The 26,028-nt window shown below is 36.4% G+C and overlaps 1 protein-coding gene across 11 annotated transcripts in view; it reads left to right on the top strand.

Moving 5' to 3' along the window:
• The window catches only part of EPB41L3 (erythrocyte membrane protein band 4.1 like 3), a 90,390-nt gene that overhangs the window by 2,805 nt on the left and 61,557 nt on the right, over positions 1-26,028 (top strand). The window contains exon 2 of one of the 11 annotated variants that reach the window (XM_081324665.1): positions 14,400-14,569. The exons of the other annotated variants lie outside the window; for them this stretch is intronic. The gene's annotated coding sequence lies outside the window, so the exon portion shown is untranslated. The remainder of the gene's footprint in view (positions 1-14,399; positions 14,570-26,028) is intronic. 11 annotated transcript variants of the gene reach the window in all.

Below are 26,028 nucleotides of genomic sequence, written 5' to 3' on the forward strand. Positions count from 1 at the left end.
TGTTAAACATATTCTGTTGTACATTTCTGAGAAAGTCGGTTTGAATTTTAAAATTGTACATAGGGTTATTAATGCCATTTTGCACTGACATTTCATTGCAAAATATGCTTAGTATCATTTGCAGCTTTTTATTGCTTTGTTTTATTTTATTATTAACTACTGTAAGTCAATAAATGAAACAAGTTAAATATGTAGGATAATTATTTGTACAATACGTTAAAAATAAAAATGGTATTTCACTATACCCTTCTAATGAAATGATTTCATTGACGTTAATACTGTTCTAAAAGTAAAAATGGCTATAGGTGATTTACTTATATGGACTTGGGCTTGTATTTAAATTATGTTTGGACTTAGTGCAATTTATAAAGGAGCGTTGGAGTAGATAGGGTATATGGGTTTTGCTTTTCATTTATCTTATTTGATTGGTATCTATAATATTGAAAAGTGGGGTTTTATTCTAGGTCATCTTGTATTTGGCTTAGTGTAGAAGTTGGAAGATAATACTTAACCTTTTGCTAACTCTGCTGTCCACATCTTCCATTGAATTTCCCTTGAAAATATATAGCTCTGTCTAAGTTAATGCACTTTCTCCTAGATAAATAAGTATGTTATCTTTAATTATTTTAAATATAATTGTTTAATAGAATCTGGACTATAGAGTGGAAGTAAAATTAATATATAATGTGAAATATGATTTCCTTTCCTAACCTGATACAGAGGCATTCAGCCATAATTCCTAATAACTTCCATTAACATGACTGATGAATGAGGATGATGGAAGTTGCAATCAAACAGTTCAAGAGAACATATTGGTAAAGGACAGTGTAAAAGAAAACTATTCTTAGTGAAATAAACTTGCAATAGCTGCTTTTTTCATTCTGATTTTCTTTAGATAGCATGATTGTCAGCCTAGTAACCTAGTCTGACTTTTGTTAGTAAAGGCAGCAGTATGTGGTTTCAGGGAGAACCATAATCTTATAGTTTGTTTTGTTTTTACTGAAACTGCTTTGACTAGATTTGTTTCTGAATTATTGCATCTCCTTATTATGGAAAGTGAAAGTTTGTAAAATGTATTGCTTCCTTTGTGCCTGCCATAAGAAAGGTCCCTGATGGCCTTCTTATTTTTGTAGTGTCATGCTATGAAGAAAGGGTGGAGACTACAGAAAAAACTAGAATTGTAGCAATGAAGTCTTAATGCTGTTTTGGACATGACATCACTTTGGCTCAAGAAAATTAGGGTGGGGCCCTGAGACTGACTGACTGAGCTATCATAATAAATCCAATAAATAAGATTACAGTTGTCTTAGACTTTCAGGTCTGTATATGTTTAGAAATAAAACGACAGAAAGCAGATGCTATGCTATTCAGCATCATTTCCCCCCAATAATTGTCCCCAATAATGTTATATAAACTTATCTGATAATATATTTGTGCCAATGTTAGTGCGCACTATGCGTGCGTACTAAGAAGAATGACCCCACATGCCCAGTTGCATTTATTTTTAGGTAAATGTGTTTTTCATTGTAACCTAAAAATGCTTATTTTAAAAAAATGTGTAAATATTTACTAAAATCAAAAACATTATTGAGATGTGTTTATGGATTTATTTCTCCATAAATCCTAATTTGAGCACTCTTGTAAAACAAGAAAAAGTAAGAGTATGAGATTAATAATTGCTGGTGCAAAGTATACAGAACAAGATTATATGATTCATAATTTGGGATCAAATAAGTATATGCCTATTTTATAGCATTAAAATATTCTCTCAGCAGAAAATGTCAGTCAGATTTGTTACATTGCAGAATTCATTATGAGAGTTTTAACAAGTCTAATCCAATCAAATAAACTTCAGCCTCAATAATATTTTATATGTAGATTCAGAAGTCTGACTATTATCAAATTTATCTCCCTCCCCAAGCTCATCTAAAGTGACTCTGGGCCACCCCAAACAATCAGATAAAATAACAAATGTAAAAGCAACAGGTATAAAGTATAAAAATCCATATTAATTAAAAACCAAAGATAAAAACCTAGATGAAGGGAGGATAAGAACGGCACCCAACAATGGAGCCATAAATGCAAGTTGTTGATTCCCTTGGAGTCCCAGGCCTGATAATATAACTAAGTCTTAAAGGTCTTTTGGAATATCGAAACTTATGAAGCTAATCTAATTTCAAGGTGAAGGATGTTCCATATAGTGGATTTCCCATCAGAGGAGGCACATGTAGGGTCCCTAACCCATGGTACCCATAATATTCCTTCTCTGCCAGATCTAATGAGTCGGGCTGAAATAATCCCTCAACCGGGTTCATGTCCAAGGAAACTGGAGAATTTTTTTTTGAAAACTGTTAATTGTGAACTTGTGAAACAAGATGCCATATGATTGTACATCTGTCAGCATTTCAAAATATTTTCCAAAGCCTTTAAACTCTGTTTGACACAAATGGAAATAAACACTACAAGTACAACTGTACAAATTCTATTTTCCATCTGTGTTAGACATAGCCCACAAGATTGTGTTAGTACTCCAGAAATACTGATAAATTGCTTTCACTAAAAGTACGCAAGCTGAGAAAACATTAAGAAATGTATCTGGGAGGAATTTTTTAAAACAAACAAAAATAGCAAAAATTTAACTTCATAATAAGCAGCTATCATTTGTTTTTCTTTAAATTTTAAGCTTCCTACTTTTAGTTTCCAGAACATTTAAAACATACTAGTTATTTTAAGATCATATTTTTGTAGCTAAATATTTTTGTTCATGCTTGGGGAAATAGGGTAATTTGCAAAATAACTTAAATGTTCCCTCTTTATCAGCTACATAAGACAGTTTGATTATTTTATTTCTTCATCAGAAAGAAAAAGAAAAAGGTTTTAACCTTGATCCCACAATTTTATCATTTTAAAAGCACATCTAATTACATAGATTTTATTATCACCTGATAATTTGAAAGTGACTTTAGTAGACATGTAATGACAAAAGTCTTGCTTCCTAGTACTTTTGTCATATGATAGAAAGAGGAAAAGTGGGCTGCAAGAAGGTATTATATGACTCACCCAGATGTGAGCCAGCACTCTCCTGCAGGCTTATTGTTCTAAATCTTGCCATTAGCAGTATTGTCATAATAATATTGGAGAGCAACTTGCCAAGAAGTGTAAGGAGCCCCTAAAAATTAATAATAATTTGAGATAGCTTTACTATATTTGAATGAAACTTCAGTATAACTATAAATTACATGTGAATTATAATAGCCAAATATGTTGTCTTTCTGTAATAATCTTTTCTCAAATGAAACTTTGGAAAATAGTTATCCAATTGAAGACCTCCTCGCAACATTTTAGTAGTAAGGAGTATAAGAATGTCTGAGGTGAATAAAATAACTGTTTACATTGCCTTCTCATTCCCTTTATTTTTAAATAGCTTTTAAAAACCAGTATTTACCACTTGATTTTTAATGTATCCATTGCAATAACAATAAATCTTATCAGTACTTGTTGATTAAGATGTTATTCAGTAAAAATTTCTGAATTCTAAGGGAGATTGCTCAGGGAAATCTCATGTTTAAATTTTCATCTTTATACTGTAGTTTTTAAATCACACTTTCCTTTGGGTTTGTTTCTGTGAGATCACAGTTTGGACTGGCAGTTGGTAAGTTGTTCACAGTTGCCATTTTTTTTAATGTTAGTATTCCATCACTGTTCTATCACTTGCATATATCAAAGCTGGTTTGCTTTGAACATCCAGGAACTGATTTGGGATGGGTCTGATCTGGTAGCTAACTGGCCCTAAATGTTGAAAGGGAGCAAAAGCATGACAATGAAGTAAGGTAATGATAGATCCCAATTACGATAAAGAGACTGGGTATTTAATATTACATGTATTAACAGCAGCGAGAATTATGTATGCCCAATATTGGAAAAGGGATGCGGTGGCTCAGTGGGTTAGGACGCTGAGCTTGTCGATCGGAAGGTCGGCAGTTTGGCGGGTCGAATCCTGAGTGCCGCGTAGCAGAGTGAGCGCCTGTTACTCGTCCCAGCTTCTGCCAACCTAGCAGTTCAAAAGCACGTAAAAATGCAAGTAGAAAAATAGGGACCACTACGGTGGGAAGGTAACAGCGGGGGAACCTTTACCTTTACCTTTTAATATTGGAAAACTTGAGAGTACCAACTGAAGAAATGCTAATCAAGAAAATATTAGACTGTGCAGAAATGGATAGATTAACTTTAGAGATTAAAGAAAAACAGCATTTAGTCTACTATAGAACCTGGAATAAATTTTATCAATGGCTAGACAAACGAATTAGAGAGAAAGGAATGTGATACTTATTTTTGACTTTATTCTACTAAGAAAAATATTATAGATTGAAAATTTAACATTGTTTACTATAATTTGCTATATCTATTGTTGTCATCAATCATTATTCTTACTACTTCTGTTGATATATATCAACCCAGACAATATGCTATTTGCTAAATATTGAATGTAATTGGGGGAAACCCCAACCCCTCCCCCAACTTTTCCGCTATCCCAACCACACACCGTATCCCTTCATTTCCCTCCCCATCCTTATAACAACCAATAAAATTTACATTAAAAAAGTAAGGTGAAATAGCAAATAAACTTTGGCTGGTGAAGACAGAGAAGTTGTGACAGACCATGTAGTAGACTTTTTTATAGGCCACCATTTGGGAATCACTGCCTTTGATCATATCTTTTAAGTTAATTTAGATAATTAAGCAGTTAGTCTTATAAATAGTCTTTAACTTATGACTATAATTGGGACTGGAAATTTGGTAAGTTGTTATGGTTGTAAGTTGAGGTACCCACACAGCCAGAAGCAATTTTCTGTCCTTTTTTGCTAAGATCATTAAAGAAACACTGCAGTCATTAAGTGAATCACAGTAAAGTGTTGCAGAGTGCTATAAAGCTGACCTATCCAGCTTATGGTGACATGATCCTGAGGGCGCTTTGCAACCATTTACTTTGCTCATTCCATAGCTGTCACAATGTGAAATGATCATAATATGACTGGTTGTAAGTCAAGAACTACTTGTACACCATTTCTTTCCAAGATCTTTTTTTTAAAAAAATAGTTTTATGTCTCAATTGTAATACCTCTTAAAATTTAAATTGGTGGTGCTGGTGATGATGAATTTCTCTTCTGCCTGGCTGTCTCTCTTTTTTATTCCTACTAGAGAAAACAACTGAAGGATAGTAATTGACCTAAATTCATCCATGAAACACTGTAATTAAGGGCAGATTTGAACCAATTTTGTTCCTTAATCACTATTTTACAGTTGTTCCACAAGCCGATTTGTTTCTACACTGAGGATTGAAGTCACTGGAAAGGGCTTCCGCTTACATAAGATAAGTCACTTGATCCTCAATTATTCCTTCCCCATAACCAATGCCTGTAGCCACTTCCTTCTGTATTGTAAACTGCTCTTAAAAAAAGGAAAACCCAATTCTCAGCTTTAACTTTTCTGAGATTATCAGTAGGATTGTAATAAGAAGACTGCAGTGAGGAGGCTGCATCACTTATAGGGTACATCAGTTCTTGGACAAATGGGACTACTATGTCTTGGTTTTGAGCCACTGTCACAGGTACTTTGTCCTGTTCTTGAGCCATTGTCACATGTATTTCTTATCCTGTCTTGAGCCGCTGTCAAATAGAGGCTTTTTTTGGTTCTGCTTCGGGTTGTCACCTCTGCTGCTTATTTGGTAGCTCATTTTGAGTAAATAGTTAATGACAGGGAAAAAAGTAATGTGCAATAACTTAACTAACACTTTACGTGCTGTCCTTGCTGATGGCTCATGGACCGGTAGAGGGAATGAAGGTGAAGAGAAATGGTAGCAGCAACTATGGGAAAGAAGAGATGGAATATTGTTGGGAAGACATAGGGGGATACAGAAACACACCTGAAAATTCTGCACATATACAATATGTTTATTTCTTTGACAATGTTAAATGTGTATCTGAGTTCCCTGCTTTAGCCAATTACAATTAAAAATGAAACAAAGATTGCATTTCTCCTGGGTATATCCTATTCTACCATGTACAGTGAGGTTAGGGTCACATTGTACAATAAATTGCTATATATCTGCTTCACCTAGAGCTTAAGCAATTATTGTAAAAGACCTTAATACCTGTGTAAAGTTTAAGTCTTGATTTTTTTTTCTAAGCTGGAGAAAAACACACACCAAGAGATCTCTAAGTGACTGTGTGATTTATATCAAACAATTGGTATGATGGGGGATTGTGATTTATATCTAACAATCAGTTAAACTCCTTGCAAACCGCTGGCACTTTTTGTACTTTTGAACACACTGTATAAAAGATTGTCACTGATAGATGAAAGAAAATACGTTTGTAGTTGAGATTGGATATGGGGGAAGATGCATGGAAAATACAGCATCCTTCATTTCTGTTGTAGTGGTTTCTGTCGTAGACTTTTCAGACAAGTTCTTTACTTTTCACAGAAGAATAGTGGTTGTTTTTGTTTCTATTGTTTTTACTCAGCTCCTAAGCCAAAGGTCTTATTTGAATGCAGCAGCATATTAAAACAGAAGTACCAAAATATTGCTTAAAAATTAAATCAAGTTGATTTCCAGTTGACCTTTCCAAACACTGGTTAGAACACATAAAATTGATGAGTAGATAGTCAGAACTGAGGACTTAAAAGAAGATATTGGATAAGACAGGTGGCTGCAATTTTTTATCTGTTTACATTTTGTTTTGCTTGAATTGTGAAAGATTAGAAACTCTAGAAGAACAATTAACTAAAATGAACTCTGTTGTCCAAAAAATACAATAAATTGTAATGAGGAACAAATTTATGTTCTATAATAGAACTCTCAACTTTTCATTAAAACTTAAAAATGGTTCTATTTCACACTTATAAGTAGTCCTCATTTTACGATGATTTTTTTAGCAACCATTGAAACTTAATAATGGCACTGAAAAAAATGATGTATGACCGTTCTCACACTTACAACCATCATAGCATCCCCACAGTAAAGTAATCAAAATTTGGGTGCTTAGCATGTATTTATGATGATTGCAGTGGGCAGAGTCATGTGATCACTATTTGCAACTCTTCCAGCTAGCTTTCAACCAGCAAATTCAATGGGAGAAACCAAGTTATAACTGTATGATTCACTTAATAACTAAAGCGATTGGCTTAACAACCATGGCAAAAATGTCATAAAATGAAGGGTTGTAAGTTGAGGACTGTCTGCATAATACAATACAGAACATTATGTTTAAATATAATTTGCAGAGAGTTGCACTGGAGGAACTTTGTATTCCATTCTTGCTCTGCAACTCTCTGATTTTAAATAAATAGTTGTGAGGAAATTTGGGAGTGTTATGAATGGAAGATGTATGGAATCTTTCAAAATACCATGAATTAAATATTACATTGAAAAACTATTTGGAAACTTTGATTCTGTAAAGAGATTTTGGTTCAGAAGGGTTTATGGGGACAGATGGTAACTTAAAAGCTTAAAACTAAGTGACTGCAAAAAGACTGCAGATTTGAAGTGAGAAACAGGCATCACGCTTCATTTATCCAGCTTGCTTTTTTAAGATGGCTTGTAGTTTGTTTTCTTTGACTGACATCAATTCAGATAAGGGGGCAAGTTATTTTTGCACAGAAAGTTGGCTTTGTTTCATCTGTCATCACATCTTTTGAATTTGACCTAATAATAACAAACAGTAATAAAAATAAAAAGTTTCAGGTTGTCACTTCAAAGAGGAGGGCCAAAACATACAAACAGAATACTGCTACAACAGATAACTGTATCTTTCTTGCTCTAAAAATAATGTTGGGAGTTATGCTTTTTTAACTGGACAAGTGCTTCTCAACTTCAGCAGCTTTAATACGTGTAGACTTCATCTGCCAGATTCACCAGCCAGCATTCTGGGTACATGAAGTGAAGTCTTCACATCTTAAAGTTGCTGAGGTTGAAAACACTGGACTATGCCGTTGCTTTTCATTAGCTTCTTCCCACATGAAGCTCATTGCACTTCAGCTGCAGGACGTGACACAATAAACTTCAGCAATTCTGGCAAGGACCATTTGTTTTGGTTTCCTTTATTTTGCTTTGCTTTGTTTTGTATGTACATCCTGATACAGAGTTGAACAGAGATGGCCCAGCTATCAATATATATGGCCCTCACTTTCCTGGACAGTAATGATTATATTGATACATCTCTAAAGGTGAATAAGGCCCTCAGTAGTGATTTTGTCCTACACAAATGAACACGAGAGTGGGCACTTCTATTAGAAACTCTATTCACTGTTGTTAACTAATTATGACATAGCTCAGAGGACTTGGGGAACTGCTATACAGAAAAATAACAAAGATCTTGCTAATTATTGACTTTATAGCTTTTGGAGGGTAGTAACCAAACTGTATGCTAAGCATGGAACCAAGTTTTCTAAGATTGAGTGGAACTTAATGACATAACTGGAGATGAACAAGTGGATTTAATAGAAGAATTCAACTACAGATCACATTCTTGTAGTTAATTGTTCAGTGGAGAAATTTATTAATAAATTGAAACCAGCCTTATATGTCAGTTTATTAGATTTCAAGCTTGTCTTTGACTCTGAAGTTTCCCCCAGAAATGGAGGGAACCCCCCCTAAAAACATGTCACTCAATTAGAATTTTATTTTCCTGATGCACAACTGATACCTATTTAAGAACTTGTCCACACTGCAGTGTTCAACTGACTGTCTCTGTATATAAATCAACTATGAATGAAAATAGCTTAATCATTCCTTTTTTGAACTTCAGTCCTTTCCTTCTTATTGGCCATGGGACTGCCTAGGGATCCTGGTTGGAAAATTCCTGATTAGTGGATTTCCTTGTTTTACTTTCCTATTCTCCCTTCCCTTTGTGACAGTTGCTTTCCATTCTTTTGAGAGATATTGAGGGTGGAGAGGGGTTGTGAAGCAACTCTTCCGCTACTAAATTACGAGAGAAAAGGGTACAGATTTTCATTGCAGGCAGCTCAATATTGTGTGAAAGAGTTGGAAGGGAGGGAAATATAGCTCTCAGAATACAACTCACTGGCCAAGTATGTATGTTAACATATGTGTGTATATGTATGTGTGTGTGGCAGAATATTTAGTTGAAATTTTCACATTTCTAGAATTGTATGATGTAACATTCTCATATTGTATGGATAATGCAGCCATCATCTTGCATACCTCCATTGAACTCGAGACTAATAGATTCTTTAATCCATTACTTAAGACAGAATAAGCTAGTTGTTAATTTGCAAAATAGAAACAAAACTTATGGTACAGGTAATCTTTGACTCATGGCCACAGTTGGAAACAGGATTGCTGGTATAAATAGATGAGGTTATAAAATGAGATGACGGCAATCTCAGTACCCTAGGTTGCAGTTGTCAACTGAGAATTGTGGGTCATTATGTCAGTACCCATCCAATCCAAGCCATTCTGTTGGTCCTTCTCAGCCCCAAGCCTCCATCTCTCCCCCCCCACACACACATAAATATACACACATATGTTAACATACATACTTGGCCGGTGAGTTGTATTCTGAGAGCTATATTTCCCTCCCTTCCAACTCTTTCATACAATATTGAGCTGCCTGCAATGAAAATCTGTACCCTTTTCTCTCGTAATTTAGTAGTGGAAGAGTTGCTTCACAACCCCACTCCACACACAAACACACACACACACTGTTGGTTTAGTTACCTTGCATCCTGCCTTGCTTCCTAAGGCTGCACACGGTGTTCCAAAAATAGCACAGCTTTTTGAAGACAACATTGCCTTTGTAAAGAAAGAAAAAAAGTAGAAAATGTTTGCCAGAGAAGCTGGGTCAGAAAAGGAGACAGCAAAAGGTGAAAGGTTGGTGCAGGAATTGGAAGAGAAGGGTGATGCTTGCTGGGGTTGTTGAGGTTTTCTAGGGCAGGGATCCCCAACCTTGGCGACTTTAAGACTTGTGGACTTCAACTCCCAGCTTTGCTGGCTGAGGAATTCTGGAAGTTGAAGTCCACAAGTCTTAAATGCCAAGGTTGGGGACCCCTGTTCTAGGGCATGGCAAACAGTCCCAGAGCCATGTGGCTTGCTGCTCTGTAAGGCAGAATGCAAGGTTGCCAAAAGGGCAAATATGGAGAGGGGGGTTGGAAAGGCAGTAGGGAGAGTTGGAGGAAGTTCCTTGTCTTAATGAGGCTCAAGGCTAGGAAAGGACAAAGTTTTTACCATTGTTCTATTTATTGTATTGGGGGGGTGCTTTTCTAAGTTTGCTGATCAGTAATCATAAATAAACAGGATCATTTACCCTTCCAAGTAAAGGCTGGATGGCCACCTTTTGTGAATGTTTTAATTGGGATTTCTGTATAAAAGAATGAGTTTGATCTGCTAACCTAAGCAGTCTCTTCCATTTTTATAGCTCTGTTACTCTATTTAAAAGACGAATAAAATTTACCCTTACGTGGACAGAAAATGAAAGAAAGAATACAATGGGGGGGGGGGGAAAGGAAGAGAGCAAAACATAAAAATATAAAATTTCTTATATTTTGTTTTTTATATAAAATTACACAATAGTTTCTAGAAAGGATCATCATTTCATTGCAATGTTCATGCATAATCTCTTATGATCAATGAACATAAAGTCATAAAGCATAAAGTCATAAATCATTTTGACTATCCTGGAATTCACAATATATATTCAATTATACTTGTCCTTAAGAGTATAAAATTACATTTTATTTAGTTACAGCTTTCGGTCGTTTACATGGAGAGATCTGTGCATCTTGGTATGGTACTGAGGTAGCTTGCTAAGTGCCTTTCTTTGGGAGTTCTCCCCCCCCCCCCCAATCTTTCAGTCTTGTCTTTCTAATCAAGCATTCAAGCATTGCTTGGTCACTTTCTGTTAATGCTCATACTACTTCCACTTCGTTGGTTTAGTTTTCTCTCTTGATTAGTATCAAGTCATTTTTCTGGGTCTTCTTCACCTTCCTGTCATGCATCTTCTTGAGCCTTCTTTTGCAGACGCTATTTCCAAGGCTTTTCTCTTCTCTCTGCAAGGATTAGAAAAGGATGTGAACAAGTCAGGACCACTGCTGATTTCTTTCAAGGCACTGTTTGGGGCATTTGGGCTAGGAAGTACAATTAAACATGGTCATTGCAAGTTTCATTTATAAATTAGTGTAAAAGTCAGATGACCATTCTTAGCCTTTGTCCAAAATGTTTCTAAAACAGTGTTAAGATTTCATTTCTCTTTTGCAGTTTGTGTGTATTAGCTGAATTACTTTATACAATCCCAATAGAACCTGATCTTGAAAATCACAGCAGTAATACACTACCAGCGCTTCTACAGTCTAAATCCCTTGTCATGATTATACTGATTCTAGATTGTAAAATATTTTTTCAGTCGGCATGGATCCCATGAATTTGGGATGGGGGAAACAAGCAAGTACGTAAGGAAATAGCAGTATCATGTGATGGCAGGATGGAGGTGAAAATTATGTGGAAATTTCCATGTTGAAAACTTGTTTTTGAAAATTCAGAGTAATTCCTTTCACATACATCCTTTGGAAGGATCAGCTACCTATTTTAAAAAGGACTCACAAGTTAAAATTTTCTTTATTAAATTTATACACTATCAATCCCCCAACTTCGAGCAACAAAGTATGTACATACAGTATGTCTTTGTATATCTGTATAAAATTCATTTGTATACTGCTTTAAATTAACAGCATTTTAATTTGAGGGAACTCCTACATCAGAAGCAGTTGTGTCAATATGGAAATGTTGCTCACCCTTGTTTTCAACATCTGTTTTACTTTTATTTTCTCTTTAATTATCTCTTATGTGAAGCAATTGTTATCTTCTCCATTGTCTTATTTTTCTTAGAAACGTCACTGCCAAACAATAGAAATAGTTCTGCTTTCTCAATTTTATAAAGACACAGGTGTAAATATGCATTTAAGATATGAGTTTGTATAAATAGCTCTTAATACAATATTGTCAAATTGGAATACTCATTAATATACACATAAGAGTACATTGGGTTGAGAAAAATAGCTAAATTTTCATATACACAAATATTCTGACATATTGATTGAAGTCATTCCATTTCATGCTGTTTGCACTATCATTTGGACTTCTATTCTGAATTAATTATCCAGATTTCTCAATATTTGCCAGATGTGTCTTCCAACTCTCAATATAATGTTCTTTTGATAAATTTACACATGATTTCTGCCATAGGCTCTACTAAATGAAGTATTTCTTTTAACAAAATAAATTTTCACATCATGTTTATGAATATATTATGCTGAAATTTCTTGTGAGATGTACTTGAGTTTCCTTGAAAAAATAATCCATTTACAATTTTGAATAACAGTTACCCTCCATTCTTTGGTCATATGTGGATCTTATATACTGCTTTATGAAAAGCATGGCAAGCATATGATCAATTATCATTTGCTAAATTCCAGTTTTGAAGTTAAACATTGCTAAACATATCAGTGGTTTGATTGTTACATACAAATAGATTTGTTAACACAATCCAATATTTGTAATGATATTTTATCCTTGATTAAATTGGAAAGTATCTTTCAGAAAGGGAGCAAGCATGGATTCATTTTAAAATGGTCAATGTTTCTAACATAAGTGTTAAAATCCTTGGATACTTTGAATTAATTCTGGTGGATTATACAAAATGAGAAATCAAAAACTAGTGGATATTCTGGGAGTTTCAGGACGGCCCTGCTGAAAACTTGATAATGACATGGAATCAAAGGGTGGCTGAGGCTCTGGACAGGATTGTACCTGTGCAGCATTATTTCTCTGCCCTTGCTGCATCCACAGAATGTTGCTTGGCAGTCCTGACCCCTGAGTCAGGAACACTCAGATAATCATCTTCAGGGCTGTGCAAAATAATTTGTCAAACACCTGACTAACAAAATTGCTCAGATTCATTCCCAGTTGGAACCCATGCATGGTGCAGGTGCAGGTGAAATGCCTGGGAAAAGGTTCTGCTCGGTTATTTGGGGATAGTTTGATCTTGTTGGACCTGAGAAAGTAGACACAATCCTTGACACCATTAGTGCAGCAGGAGTAACCACCTGTCAATTAGGCCCATGTCACTCTTGGTTGGTGAAAGCCTCCAAGACAACGGCGAGCAGGTGGGTTCAGGCAGTGATAAATTCACTTTAGAAGGGGATGTTCTTTGAGCCTTTTAAGGAAATCCTGGTTTTTTCCCCCCTCCTTAAAAATCCATTGCTTGATCCCATGTGCCTGGACGATTTTTCGTCCAGTCTCCTATCTTCCCATTTTAGGAAAAAGGTCTTAGATGAAATTATTTGGACTCCTTCCAGTCAGGATTCAGGCCCAGTTATGGGACAGAAACAGCATTGGTTTGCACCTCATAATTTCTGGTGAGGGCATGATGGGGATAGTGCAACCTTCCTTGCTCTCCTTGATCTCTCAGGAGCCTTTGATACCATCAGCCATGTATCCTCGTGGGCCAGCTTATGGGGTTTGTGACTGAGCAGCACAGTTTTGCACTGGTTTGGCTCCTTCTTCAAGGCTGGTCCCAATCAGTGTTATGGGATATGAGAGATCCATCCCACAGCCACACACTTGTGGCGTGCGGCAGGTCTTGATACTCTTTCCACTCTATTTAACATCTATGTGAAGCTGCTGGGTGAGATCATGCATCACCAGAGGTTGACGTATTATCAGCATGCTGCTGCTGATACTCAACTCTATATCTCCACCCCATGGTGACCCAGATAGATGTTGTTGCTGCTCTTTCACGGAGCTTGGAGGCTGTGGGGGCCTGAATGAGGGACAACAGGACAAGAGCAGGTAGTATTACGGCTAAAAGAGTTGTTGCACAACTTTGGATTGTTTGCCAGTTGTGGCCTTTCCTAGATCAGGATTTTCTGTGCTTAGTCATTCAAATCCTGTCAATTTCACACTTGGACTCTCAATGTACTCTACCCTTGAAGAACATTGGAAAGCTTCAATTGGTGCAAAGTGCAGTGGCGCAGGTAGTATTTGGAGCCACTAGAGTGGCCCATATTTACCATTGTTCCATGAGCTGCACTAGATACCATTTTGCTTCTGGATGCAATTCAGGGTTATTACCTTTAAAGCCTTCATAGCATGGGCTCAGGTTACTTGAGGAACCTTCTCACTCCAATAGGACAAGCCTGCTTCACTTGTGCCAGCAGAGGAGGCATGCTGAAGATCCCATCAGTCAAGGGATTTCAGCTGGTGGGATCCAGAGTAAGAGCCTTATCTACAAGGCCACCACACTTTGGAACAGGGTGGATTTGATTTAAATCAACTCAATTTAAATCATAATTTTTAAAGAGCAGCTGTCTTCTTTGTCTCGCAGCAACTTCTCCTCTGATCCGCTGTTGACTCACTGACATTCCCATTCACTTTAATGGGATGGCTGGTGATGCAGCAGTGACACAAGGTGAGAGACGTGGCGGGCAACAGGTGAATGGATGCCCGCCAACAGGGGCTGCCATGATAGATCTGAAATGACAGGTGCCTTTAAATGTAAGTACTCATTCTTGCTGGTAGTTAGAATCTTTAATATTATTTCCAAACCAAATGAAGGTTTCCTATTTAGAATAATAAGCTGTTAGGTTAGTAAAACAGCAATATCAACCGATTTTAGGTTAATAGGCTCATCACACCTAGTTGGAGAACTACTCAAATTCTTTTATTTAATTAAAACAATAACATTATATTACATATTCTTGTATTTGCTTAAACATCAGTGTTTAGTAACTGAAGTGCATAAACAAAATATCTTTGAAAAAACAAACAAAAGAACTTGAATATATCAGCTGGGTCCACATAAAAAGAAAGTCAAACACGGTCTTTTGCAGCTCACTCATTTTCATCTTCATTCTCTTGCTTGTTCTTGATCTGGAAAAGAAAAACAAGCTTTCCTGCTTTATCAGGCCCTAGACGATTTCTCAATTTAGAGTGAACAAGTCCAAAGGAAGAGAATATTCTTTCAACGCCAGCAGAAGAGGCCATTGCAGTTAAAAGGGAAATCATTACTTCAACACTTTCTGAATCCAAGTACTTAAGTGACTTCCACCACTTCACTGGTGAAACTTTCTTTAAAACCTCATTAGCAAACATATATTTCTTGAATGGTTCCCCTTAGCTCTGAAGTTCATTATAGTTGGCACTAGAGATGGATGATTGCTGGATACCCATGTCATGGCTAACTCCTCTTCTTCAGCACAAGGTTTGACCCTATTGACAATGTGTGCAAGAAAATGAGCTGGAGACAGTACTTGTCCCATTTGCTTTTTTAAATCTTGTAATTACTGCTTGTCAGTGTGTAGTTTTTAAATGCTCACTCAGTTCCTTCCAAATTTTAACAGCATCAGCAATAAAACAACTATTTTTCTGGATTTTATTTGAAGCTTCAGAAGCTTCAGATTTTATTTATTTTATTTGAAGCTTCAGAAATGAGTTTCAGGATGCTCAGCATATGTTCAACATTTCTCTTAAGCCCAATGCTGAGGATTTTGGCTGTGATAGTGCCATCTATTTTTTCCCGATTTTGCACAGAAATGGTCATCAGAATAGGCCAGGTTTTTTTTAAATATTGTTCAAAACAGTCCACTACAAAGTTTCATCTAACATCTTGTGGCAGAGTTAGCTTGATTCCACCCATTATTTTCAGAGCTGATGTTTCAAAATAATTGTATTTAGCAATTTCAACATTACTCTTTATTTCTGGGAGACAGAAATTTTGGCTAGGAAGTGCATCAAATGAGCGCTACAATCGTATGTTATTAGCTTGGTAGTTTCTTCATGTTTTTCTAAATTTCTTCTCATTTTGGATCACATTTGCAGCATTGTCTGTGACCAAACTGGGTACTTGGCATTTGATTTTTTTCCCCACATGTTAAAACTTTTGCTGCTTACGTCTTCTAAGTATGCTGCTGTGTGTGCATGTCCTGAAGTATCAATTGTTTCTGCATGGAATACATTCCCTTCTTCCGTTGTTATACAAGCACTTATAATAGAATCATTGTGGACATTATTCCACCCATCAAGACTTAGGTTAACAATTGTACCTTCTAGACTTGTTGCACATTGCACAATTTCTTCATCATATACTTTATCCAACGTTTCCCTGCAACATCTATTCTACTTGGTGGACTGTATCCTAAGTGTTAGTGATTGAATCATATTAGCAAAGTGTGGGTTTTCAAGCAGATGGAAAGAAGAGTTTGTTGCATAAATAAACTGAGCAAATTTTTCATCAATTCATTCTTTTTCTAATCTGCTGGTTTTTATCACAAACGTACCTATGGTGGTGGTTCCAGATGGTTTCTTTCTTTTAGGTGGTATATTGTGGATATGTGTAAATGATGTGACTGATGCTCTATCCTGGAGAGATAACTCTGAAACTAGAACAAGAGGATGGTGATTTAGAAAGTGGATATTTTCCAGAATCTTTTATGTTGATGGTGGTTTCACCTAAACAAAAAAGTCAATGATGTTGTTTTATTATTTAAACCATATGTGCCTAAAAAGGAATAGTTGCATATTTCAACTCATTATATTTTTTTTGGCAACTGTATAAAAATGCAGTGCCATGCAGTAATAATAGCAGATATATATTATTGCTTTAGCATAACAATACCTCATGGCAGTCTAAAAAATATGGTAAAACAAAAACAGTTTACTAACCTGAAGGTCCTGCCTTTTCAAACGTGTTCTTTCCATCACAGCACTTCTCATGATGTTGTTTCATTCGGGCCACCAGGCCTTGCATCTCTTTGTTGCGTTGGTTGCATTTTGCACGCATACCTGCTTTACCTGTAGGTAGAGGAACTTCATTAAGATATTCCCAAACTGGGACTCTTTTACGGCCTGCTGCCATTTTGCTCCTCAAGGGAGGAAGAAAGCGCTTCAAGCTATGTGCAGAAAGATCACAAGGTTTATAAACTGCTTAGAAGGTTTCATTTTCATTTTTACTGCTTGCCCTTCCTCCTCACACTTAGAGCCTGGTACAGATGCATTTCTCTTCAAACAATCATACAGTTTGTAGTGTACATCGATTTGCAAAACAATGGGATAAAAGAATATACCTGAACTTTGTTTTATGATTTAGCTCATGGTTACTGTGAAATTGTGTGAATGCATCAGTGCAGTGCATGTTATCTCAGCTTGCAGAGCTTGGATTCATTGAGTTTACCAAAAATGTAAATATTGCAGAATATACAGCCTCATGCTACATAACTAAGCTCCATTTCATGCTGAATGAACTAAATTAATAATGTATCTTAAATAGAAAACTATCTTTAGGTAGATTTTTATCCAAAAGCATTTTATTCAAATAAATTTGATAAAAATCAAAAAATCCAATTTAAATTTTAAAAAATCCAATTTAAATCTAAAAAATCTGTGTTGTTGTTTTTTTAAAAAAAACATTGATTATTATAGATCCTGCTTTGGAAGGGTTATGCTCACTATAGAAGGTAAGATCTCCCTTTCTATTAGCCTTTAGGAAAAGCCTTAAAATCTGGCATGGGGTCCTGAAGGAGAAGCTATTGGCTGAAGGTGGTTGGTACATAACAGAGATGAACCCCACCTGTCCCATCCAGACCCATGTATTTTAGTCTGTTTTAATTTTTGTAATTTTAATCTTGTTGGATATTTGTATATTTTATCTTGCACTGATGGGTGACAAATTTAATAACAGCAACAATAATCATAACCAAAATAGAACAAAAATATGCACAATAAGAACAAAAGTCAAAAGATTGTCATATCAGAGAACATTTCAGAATTACCATATAGTGAGAGATATTAGCTTTCCAAGTCTGAGATGCCTTACCTTCTGAAAGTAGATAGTGGGAGAGTTTTTCAAGGATATTTTGTACAAGTTTGTTGACATAATTATTTGTGACTGTAATGCGTGAAGATAAAAATTTTAAGCAAGAGATAGTATATGTCTATTTCATTATTATTTGGGTCTTCTGTTTCTGCCTTACTAAATTTGTGGATGCGCTCGTTCTTTTTAAGTTGGGAGGTTTCTACCACATTGATTTTTTATTCCTTTTGTAGGGGTCTTTCTAAAAGGCTATCTGGGATCTTATAGTGGCAGAATATAAGTAAATCAAAATATATGTTTGTCGATTCAGAAAGTAATAACATTTATGTATAACATTAATTGGTTATGACAGAAATCATAATTAAACCATGGACACTTTAAAAGTTTTTTTAGAATCTACCTATGGACTCACAAAGAGAATATTAAACAAATTATTCTTTCTGATTCAGTCTGGAATCAACTGGAAAGTTTAATAATAATAGGGTTGGGAAACCCTGCTGGGATTAAGGGAAATTAGTTAAAAGGGTGAATATTAATGACATGTGTTTGCCATAGGCCCAAGAAGCTGTTTATGTGGGGAGTAAAGTGTAATGTATAACATGTGCTTCAAAGACTTTTGAATGCCAGATGTTAAATTTGTATACAACAGATCAAAAATGTGAATGTGTTTGTTTATAATAGAAACAATTTTCCTTTTTATTCAATATAAGATTGCACACTAGTGCTCATAATCTGACTCCTATAAAAATATATTGTAACTTTCATTGTTTTATGCATACCTAAAGAATAATTTCATTTATTTGCATTGCGCTTAAGTAGGTGGCAGCAACTAGCTGACTTCAGTCCCACCAGATAAAACAAGCAAGGCCCCATTAATACTTAGATGGAAAAGCACTGGGGAATTCCAGGGCTGTTAAGAGACTAGGGTTTTTTTTCGAAAAAGCCAGAAAGATGGCAGTCAATCATTTTTGTAATACTGCCAAGAAAATTACATGAATGTTGAGCTCAGTTTAAGGAAATGATTGCATTATAGAGAATAAACACAATTTATTTTCATTATCTAAATTGCTTCACAAAAACTAAAGTTAAAGATATAATATTTACAAAGTTAAGTAGCTCATTCTGATCAAAAATAGAAAAAAAATCCCCAAAGAGTACAATTAATCAAGATTCAGACATCTTGTGATATAAGACTGCTTGCTCAGCACTAGGTAGGAAGAGGTGCAAAGTTTCTTGAAGAGCAAATTACACAATTTCTATCTACCGTACTCTGTTGTGTATCATTTTGCATTTCAACCAGAAGGAATGATTGGATATTTGCATGGCTCCTGTAGGAGAATCTCACACACAACTTAGTGTTTTGGCTACAGTATATTACCTATTTTAATTACCTCCTTTAAAATATGTAGTTATGATTCTTCAGATGTAATCAATGCTTAAGATGCAATCACTGAAAATGAAAAATACATTACTGAAGTAAGTGCTGAAGTACTTAAAAATTAAGTATGTGCTATTATCAATAATTAGGCTTTTTCTTAAAATAAGCAGTATTTAAATGGAGACTGTATTAGGGTTGGATTTAATTCTCACTCCTTCGTTTGGTTTCTCTTTGGCTTCATTCTACTCCTCACTTGAGTGCACTCAGAGTAAATTTCTTTTGCTGGTTTATTTATTAAATTTATATGCCACCCGTTTCTTTAATAGGGCTTATATGTAATAGTGGCTTATATGTCATAAAAGTATAACTAGAAAAGTAATTAAAATGTTTAAACTATGTAAATTTAAAAAATTAAAACTGCAATTTAAAACTATGAAAAAAAATCCAGGATATGGACAGCACAGAGATGAGGTCTTCTTACTCTGTCAACTATCTTCAGTGGTAGGCACCCCTATCGGGGCCCCACCCATGGGGCAAAGCCAAGCTTTGATACCACTCTAGGAGGCAAAAAGAGTGAGCAAAGTTCTCACCTTTGGTGGTAGCGTGTTCCACAGAGTTGAAGCCACAGGTTAATGGGCTCTAATCCATCCAAGCTAATCTCGTAGTGCAGGGGTCCCCAATCCCCGGTCTGTGGACCTGTGCCGGACTGTGGCATGCCAGCAACTGGTCCGCACAAACAAGCAAAGCCCCATCTGTGAGATGCAGGCAGCACATAAAACTACGCACCCTCTGTTACATGGAAAAACGTCTCTCCACAGAGCCAGTCCCTGGCGCCCCAAAGGTTGGGGAACTCTGTCATAGTGAATATGTGAGTTTTTAGGTGTCACAGGATTCTATTGGCTTTAGTTCTTTGCTGTAAAAATTAATATGGCTGCTCCTTTATACAGTATATTACAATCAATTTGCAAATATGTTTACAATTTGAAATATGGTTGATAACTTCTCATATACCAGAAAAGTAATGTAATAATGCCCAAGGAAACATATTAGAGCGCCATATTAGAAATTGGCCAAAATCTACAATTTACCAAAATCTACAAATATCTGACTTCAGATAGTAAGGCAGTTACTATTAGAAGTGCAGTTCTCTTCTTCCTCGACTTTTTGCCCTTTGTTGTATTTTTTAGTGAATACACCAACATATTTTAAAGTACTGTCTTTTCCAATAATACAATAAGATACAAACAAATATACCAAGTAAAAATGATAATTATATGCTAATTGTGTCATTGTAAAAATTTTGTTTGTAATGGTCTAATTTCAGAATGTAATTGAAATTTTTTAAAGAAAGAAATTATTCTCCTGAAGGTACCCAAACAGGACAGGATTTAAGGACCAAAAACTGTTTCTTCTGGGCAGATTAAAGCAGGGCTTTTCAACCTTTTCACCCATTGTACCACTTTTAGGATATGGCAACATCCGAGTACCACCAGTCGCCTAGCAAGGTGTCAAAAACTTGATAACCAAAAAAAAGGAAAAAAAGTGATGAAATACAGGTAGTCCTCGACTTACAACAGTTCACTTAGTGACTGTTCAAAGTTACAATGGCACTGGAAAAAGTGCCCCTCAAGCCATAGCTGAGGAAGACACCTGCCTGCCCGCTCAGCGGCGCTCTTCCTCCTGTCTGAGGTTTTCATTCTTGTGAGCATTTCTGTTGAGGATTGCCAGCGGGGGTGAGGTGGGGGGGTGTTTGGTTTTCATTCCCTCCATCTGCTAAGTGGTTGCAGCAGGTTTTGATCACTTCACATGACCCTGGGACACTGTGACTGTCATAAATATGAATCAGTTGCCAAGCATCTGAATGTAAATCACAAGACCCTGGAGATATGCTGCAACATTCAGCTGATCGGTGCTTCTTCTGGTCTCAGAAGCGCTAGGATCAGTGCCGAGCTCCAGCTGGAGCCTGGTGCTTTCGCTGAGCCGTGACAGCCCTGCAGCTCCAGCCATCTCTTGCTCAGGCTTGTCTGGTGCTGCCACCGTTTCAGGTCATTCCCCTCCCCCGCTACCACTTTTCTAGGATGGTCGCGTACTACCTGCCAGGTGCCAATGTACCACAGGTGGTACCCGTACCACTGGTTGAAAAGCCCTGGATTAAAGGATATAACATTTGAGATGGTGTGATGCATCTGCTCTGCTGTAGATGGCTGAGACACTGCTAAAATAATGTGAAAGGGTTAGATTTAATAAGGGCCCACTTGTATAAAGCAACGTAAATTTACAGCTTGCTAAGTGTATGAAATGTCCTGAGTCAGCTCTCCCTTTGAGGTAATGTCTGACATGGATTCCGCATTTTCATTATGTTAGATCTGTGTAGTGAATTTAGGGTAGAAGGAGAGGCTGTTTTGAATTCTGACTGCTAAGCAAGTGACTTCATTTGGTCTTTGGATTTTTGCAAAAGATTAGCGTAGATATACATAATGATATAGTAGAAAAGGCTTCCCCTTAAATAATTAATACCAAAGACTGAACATTAATCTGATTTTAATCCAAAGTAATTTTCCCAAAAGATATTGTACTTGCACCTCTGTATTTTAGTGTTAGTGTTATTTTTGGTGCAATTTTTATGGCATCTGCTTTGTTCTAAAAAGGCCTTTTTTACTTTTAATGTCCTTAAATAATGTGACCTGAAAATTGAAATTAATTAGCAGTTTAGTGTGCTTTTTCATATTGTCAATTTACTTGGTTTGGTTTGGGCTGATAAACTACTGGTCTCAAAATTAAGATCTTCAAAATAGTGGGAAAAGGGGTTTGTATATATTTAAATTATTGTTCTCCTCTTCTGGCCACCCCAGTACTTGTTAACACAGTATTGTCTGAAAGCCTGCTAAGTTGCTATAGCTTAAAGCAGGAGTGTCAAACTGGCAGCACGCAGGTTGGCTGCGTCACGTGCAGGCCATGCTCACCCCAGCTTTGCAAAGGCAAAAAAAAAAGTCGTGATATGTCACGTGAAGCAATCAAGTTTGACATCCTTGATTTAAAGACTGTAATATGGATATTCCTAGCATCCCTACTATTCTGCTGTGGCTTCATGACTTTGACTTTATCTTCTGCTCGGATCATAGTTGTGATAGCTTTAAATTATCGTTAGTTCCAGTTTTAAAGGTACCGGTAGTATGTTTTTTTAACATCATAGCAACTGGTGGCCACTTTATCACAGGCCCACAAAATAAACTCCACCATCCTCAACTAGCCTAAAACATAGGATGGGAATTAACACAGAGGCAGCATATTTTATGCTGGTTTAATTTTCTGCAATCTCAAGAATTGAGAACACTTTTAAGTGAGCCATGGGGATAGATCCTATAATTAAATTGTAACGGGTTTACAAAAATAGTTACATAAAGCACTCTTAATTTTCAAAACATCCTACTGCAATAGCTAAAGATTTGATAGTTATGCAAATTTATAGTAAGAAATGAATATAGGAACATGAAAGAATTACAATGGAGGCATCAGAGATTTTGTGTCTTGATTTTTTTTAAAGAAATGGCTATTTTATTAATTGAAACATCTTGTGTTATTTTGCCATTTCCTAGAGTGTCATTCATATTAATTACTATAATGAATTCCAATTTTAAATATTGAAAACAAATTTAGGCAATTATATGTAGTACTTTATAAAGTATGGAAGAAATGAATGATTTAGTGCCAATTAATCTAGAATGATATTTTAAATTACATAAGAATTTTGACATTGCATAGTATCTATGAATTTCAAACTTTGGATAATCCATTAGAACTGTTTCTATTTTGTAATAGATTTGTTTTGTAATAATTGACTGAAATACTTGATGTGGTGAGAATATTTTCTCATACACTCAACATCAGTAAAAAAATTAGATTAGGTAATAAAATGCTACTGCTAGTTATCCTGCTTATATATAACATCTGCTCAGTAAAACTTTTTTTAGCATAAATGTCCTCACTGTTATCTGAAGTTCTATCTAGAGCAGGTGTAGGCAACCTTGGCTCTTTCATGACATGTGGACTTCAACTCCCAGAATTCCTGAGCCAGCATGGCTCAGTATGGAAACCTTCCTTTTTCCTCAGCATGGCTGGCTCAGGAATTCTGGGAGTTGAAGTCCACGAGTCACAAAAGAGCCAAGGTTGCCTACCCCTGATCTAGAGTATATTATAGCAGTATATTAACAGCATAACTGAAGCTTGCTAGCAGAAAAGGAAAAACAAAACAGTGTTGTACACTCTTTTTCATTAAGAGACAGTAATAACAATAGAAAGCGAAGCCGTAGAATAAACCCAGTATGATTATGATAGGCTCTGCTTATACTCATGGCTGTTATATTTTTATTTTATATGCATTTATTCACAAAGACAATACTGATGATATTAATTTTTCAAGTTATGGCTTTTTCTCATGTTGGAAAATATCTTTTGTGCCTTGACTAAATTATTAATATCCATGCATGATATTGCCAGAAGTGACAAGTCTGAGTAATTCTTATTAATGTACTTATTTGCAGCAGAACCATTAGATTGCATACCTCCTAGTATACAGAAATTTCTAATGGACATCGGCTTACTCTTATCATATTAATAAATTATAGACCTAACAGTCCCACATCTGAGCTCTCATTATGTCTTAAGAGCTCTTGAAATCCACAAAAGATGGGGGTAGTTTTGTTGTGCTACCAAAAGAATCAAAAGACAGATTTATGCAATACATTATCAAATCTAGTACAAAACATAAAATACACTGTTTCAGTTACGTGTACGGTAGTTTCTTAATTAATTAATAATTAATAATAATTAATTATTAATTAATTAATTATTGGGACTTATATGCCGCCCTATCTCCCGAAGGACTCAGGGCGGCTAACAACAACATACAATAAATACAGAAGTTAAGATAAAATTAAAGGCCCCTGTACAATAAATTAAAATTAAAATTAAAATAAATTAAAAAATTAAAGTTAAAAAATTAAAAACATAATTAAAATCCCTGTCAGTCCAGGTCAGCCAGGTGGAAAAGGAGTGTTTTGAGGCCGCGGCGAAAGGACTGGAGATCTGGGGCCATCCGAAGCTCAGGGGGGAGCTGGTTCCATAGGGCTGGCGCTCCCACAGAGAAGGCTCTCCCCCTGGGGGTTGCCAGCCGACATTGTCTAGCCGACGGTACCCTGAGGAGGCCTTCTCTGTGTGAGCGTACTGGGCTATGGGAATTCGTTCCCGGCAGCAGATGGTCCTGCAAGTATCCCGGGCCTAAGCCATGTAGGGCTTTAAAGGTAAGTACCAGCACCTTAAATCTCACCTGGAGGGCAACCAGTAACCAATGCAGCTCATGCAGGAGGGGTGTAATATGGGAGTATCGGGGTGCTCCCATCACTACCCTTGCAGCCACACTCTGCACCAGCTGAAGCCTCCGGGTGGTCTTCAAGGGCAGCCCCATGTAGAGAGCATTGCAGTAATCTATACGGGAGGTAACGAGTGCGTGGGTGACTGTACGTAGGGCATCTCGGTCCAGAAAGGGGTGCAACTGGCGTACCAGGCGAATCTGGGCAAATGCCCCCCTAGCCACGACTCCAATATGATCTTCAAAACTGAGTTGTGAATCCAGGAGGACACCTAGATTGCGTGCTCTATCAACGGGAGGTAAGATCTCTCCTCCTATAACCAAAGATGGAACCTCTTGGACTAAACGAGATGCCGGTACGTAAAGCCACTCAGTCTTGGCCGGGTTGAGCCGGAGCCTGTTCTTTCCCATCCAAATCTGTACCGCTTCCAGGCAACGGGACATCACATCGAGGGCATCACTGGGTTGGTTTGGGGTGGAGATGAAAAGCTGGGTATCATCAGCATATTGATGATACCTCACCCCGAAGCCACGGATGATCTCTCCCAGCGGCTTCATATAGATGTTGAACAGGAGAGGGGAGAGTAACGACCCGAGGCACCCCACAACTAAGGGGCCTAGAGGTTGACCTCTGCCCCCCTGCCAACATAGTTGATCTTATGAAAGCAAAAATGTAATCTTTATGCATGCTGTTTCATTCTTACTTGGTGAAATAATTTGTCATATTAAAATAGAATTTTCTATTGCACATCACTTTTTCATCCCCCTCAAATTCCCCCCAAAATTTGATTTTTTTTAAACAAGAATTTCTGATATCTATACTATTTAAGCAGAGTTAAGCAACATATGGTACTGCATATTACATTAGATTATATTACACTATAATGGAAAGCTGTTACATTATATGGGCTATAAAATTTGGAATCTCCAAAATAAGTATAGTAAAATAAGATAGTAAAATAAAGAACAAAAATGTTGGAAAATGCAGTCAGCTTTTCCCTTAACAAACTGATACTTTTGTTACATACCATTTTCCTCACATCTATGAATATGTTCTCTGTATTGGCATTGTGTGTAGTGTTACTATGTGATATCTATTTGCATAGATATCTGAACAGGTGAGGAATTTATTTCATTTTTTTCAGAGTTAGGGAATCCATTTCCCTGATCTATTAATTGCCTTCTGAAATTAAGGAACAACTTCAGTTCAGAGAACCATACAAATTATATATTTTTAATTTTTATAATTAACATGTTCATACCATGGTACATGGGTTGATGTGCTGTTTTAGTAGTTCCACTTTGATCTCCAACTTTATGTCTACTTGTTATAAAAGGAAAGAAGGCAATGTGAAAATAATAGGGCACAGGTTGCCGTATTCCTGAAAAACTTTGATGCT

This window comes from Vipera berus, assembly GCF_964194415.1.
Source record: "Vipera berus genome assembly, chromosome: 3".
NCBI classification, from domain to species: domain Eukaryota; kingdom Metazoa; phylum Chordata; class Lepidosauria; order Squamata; family Viperidae; genus Vipera; species Vipera berus.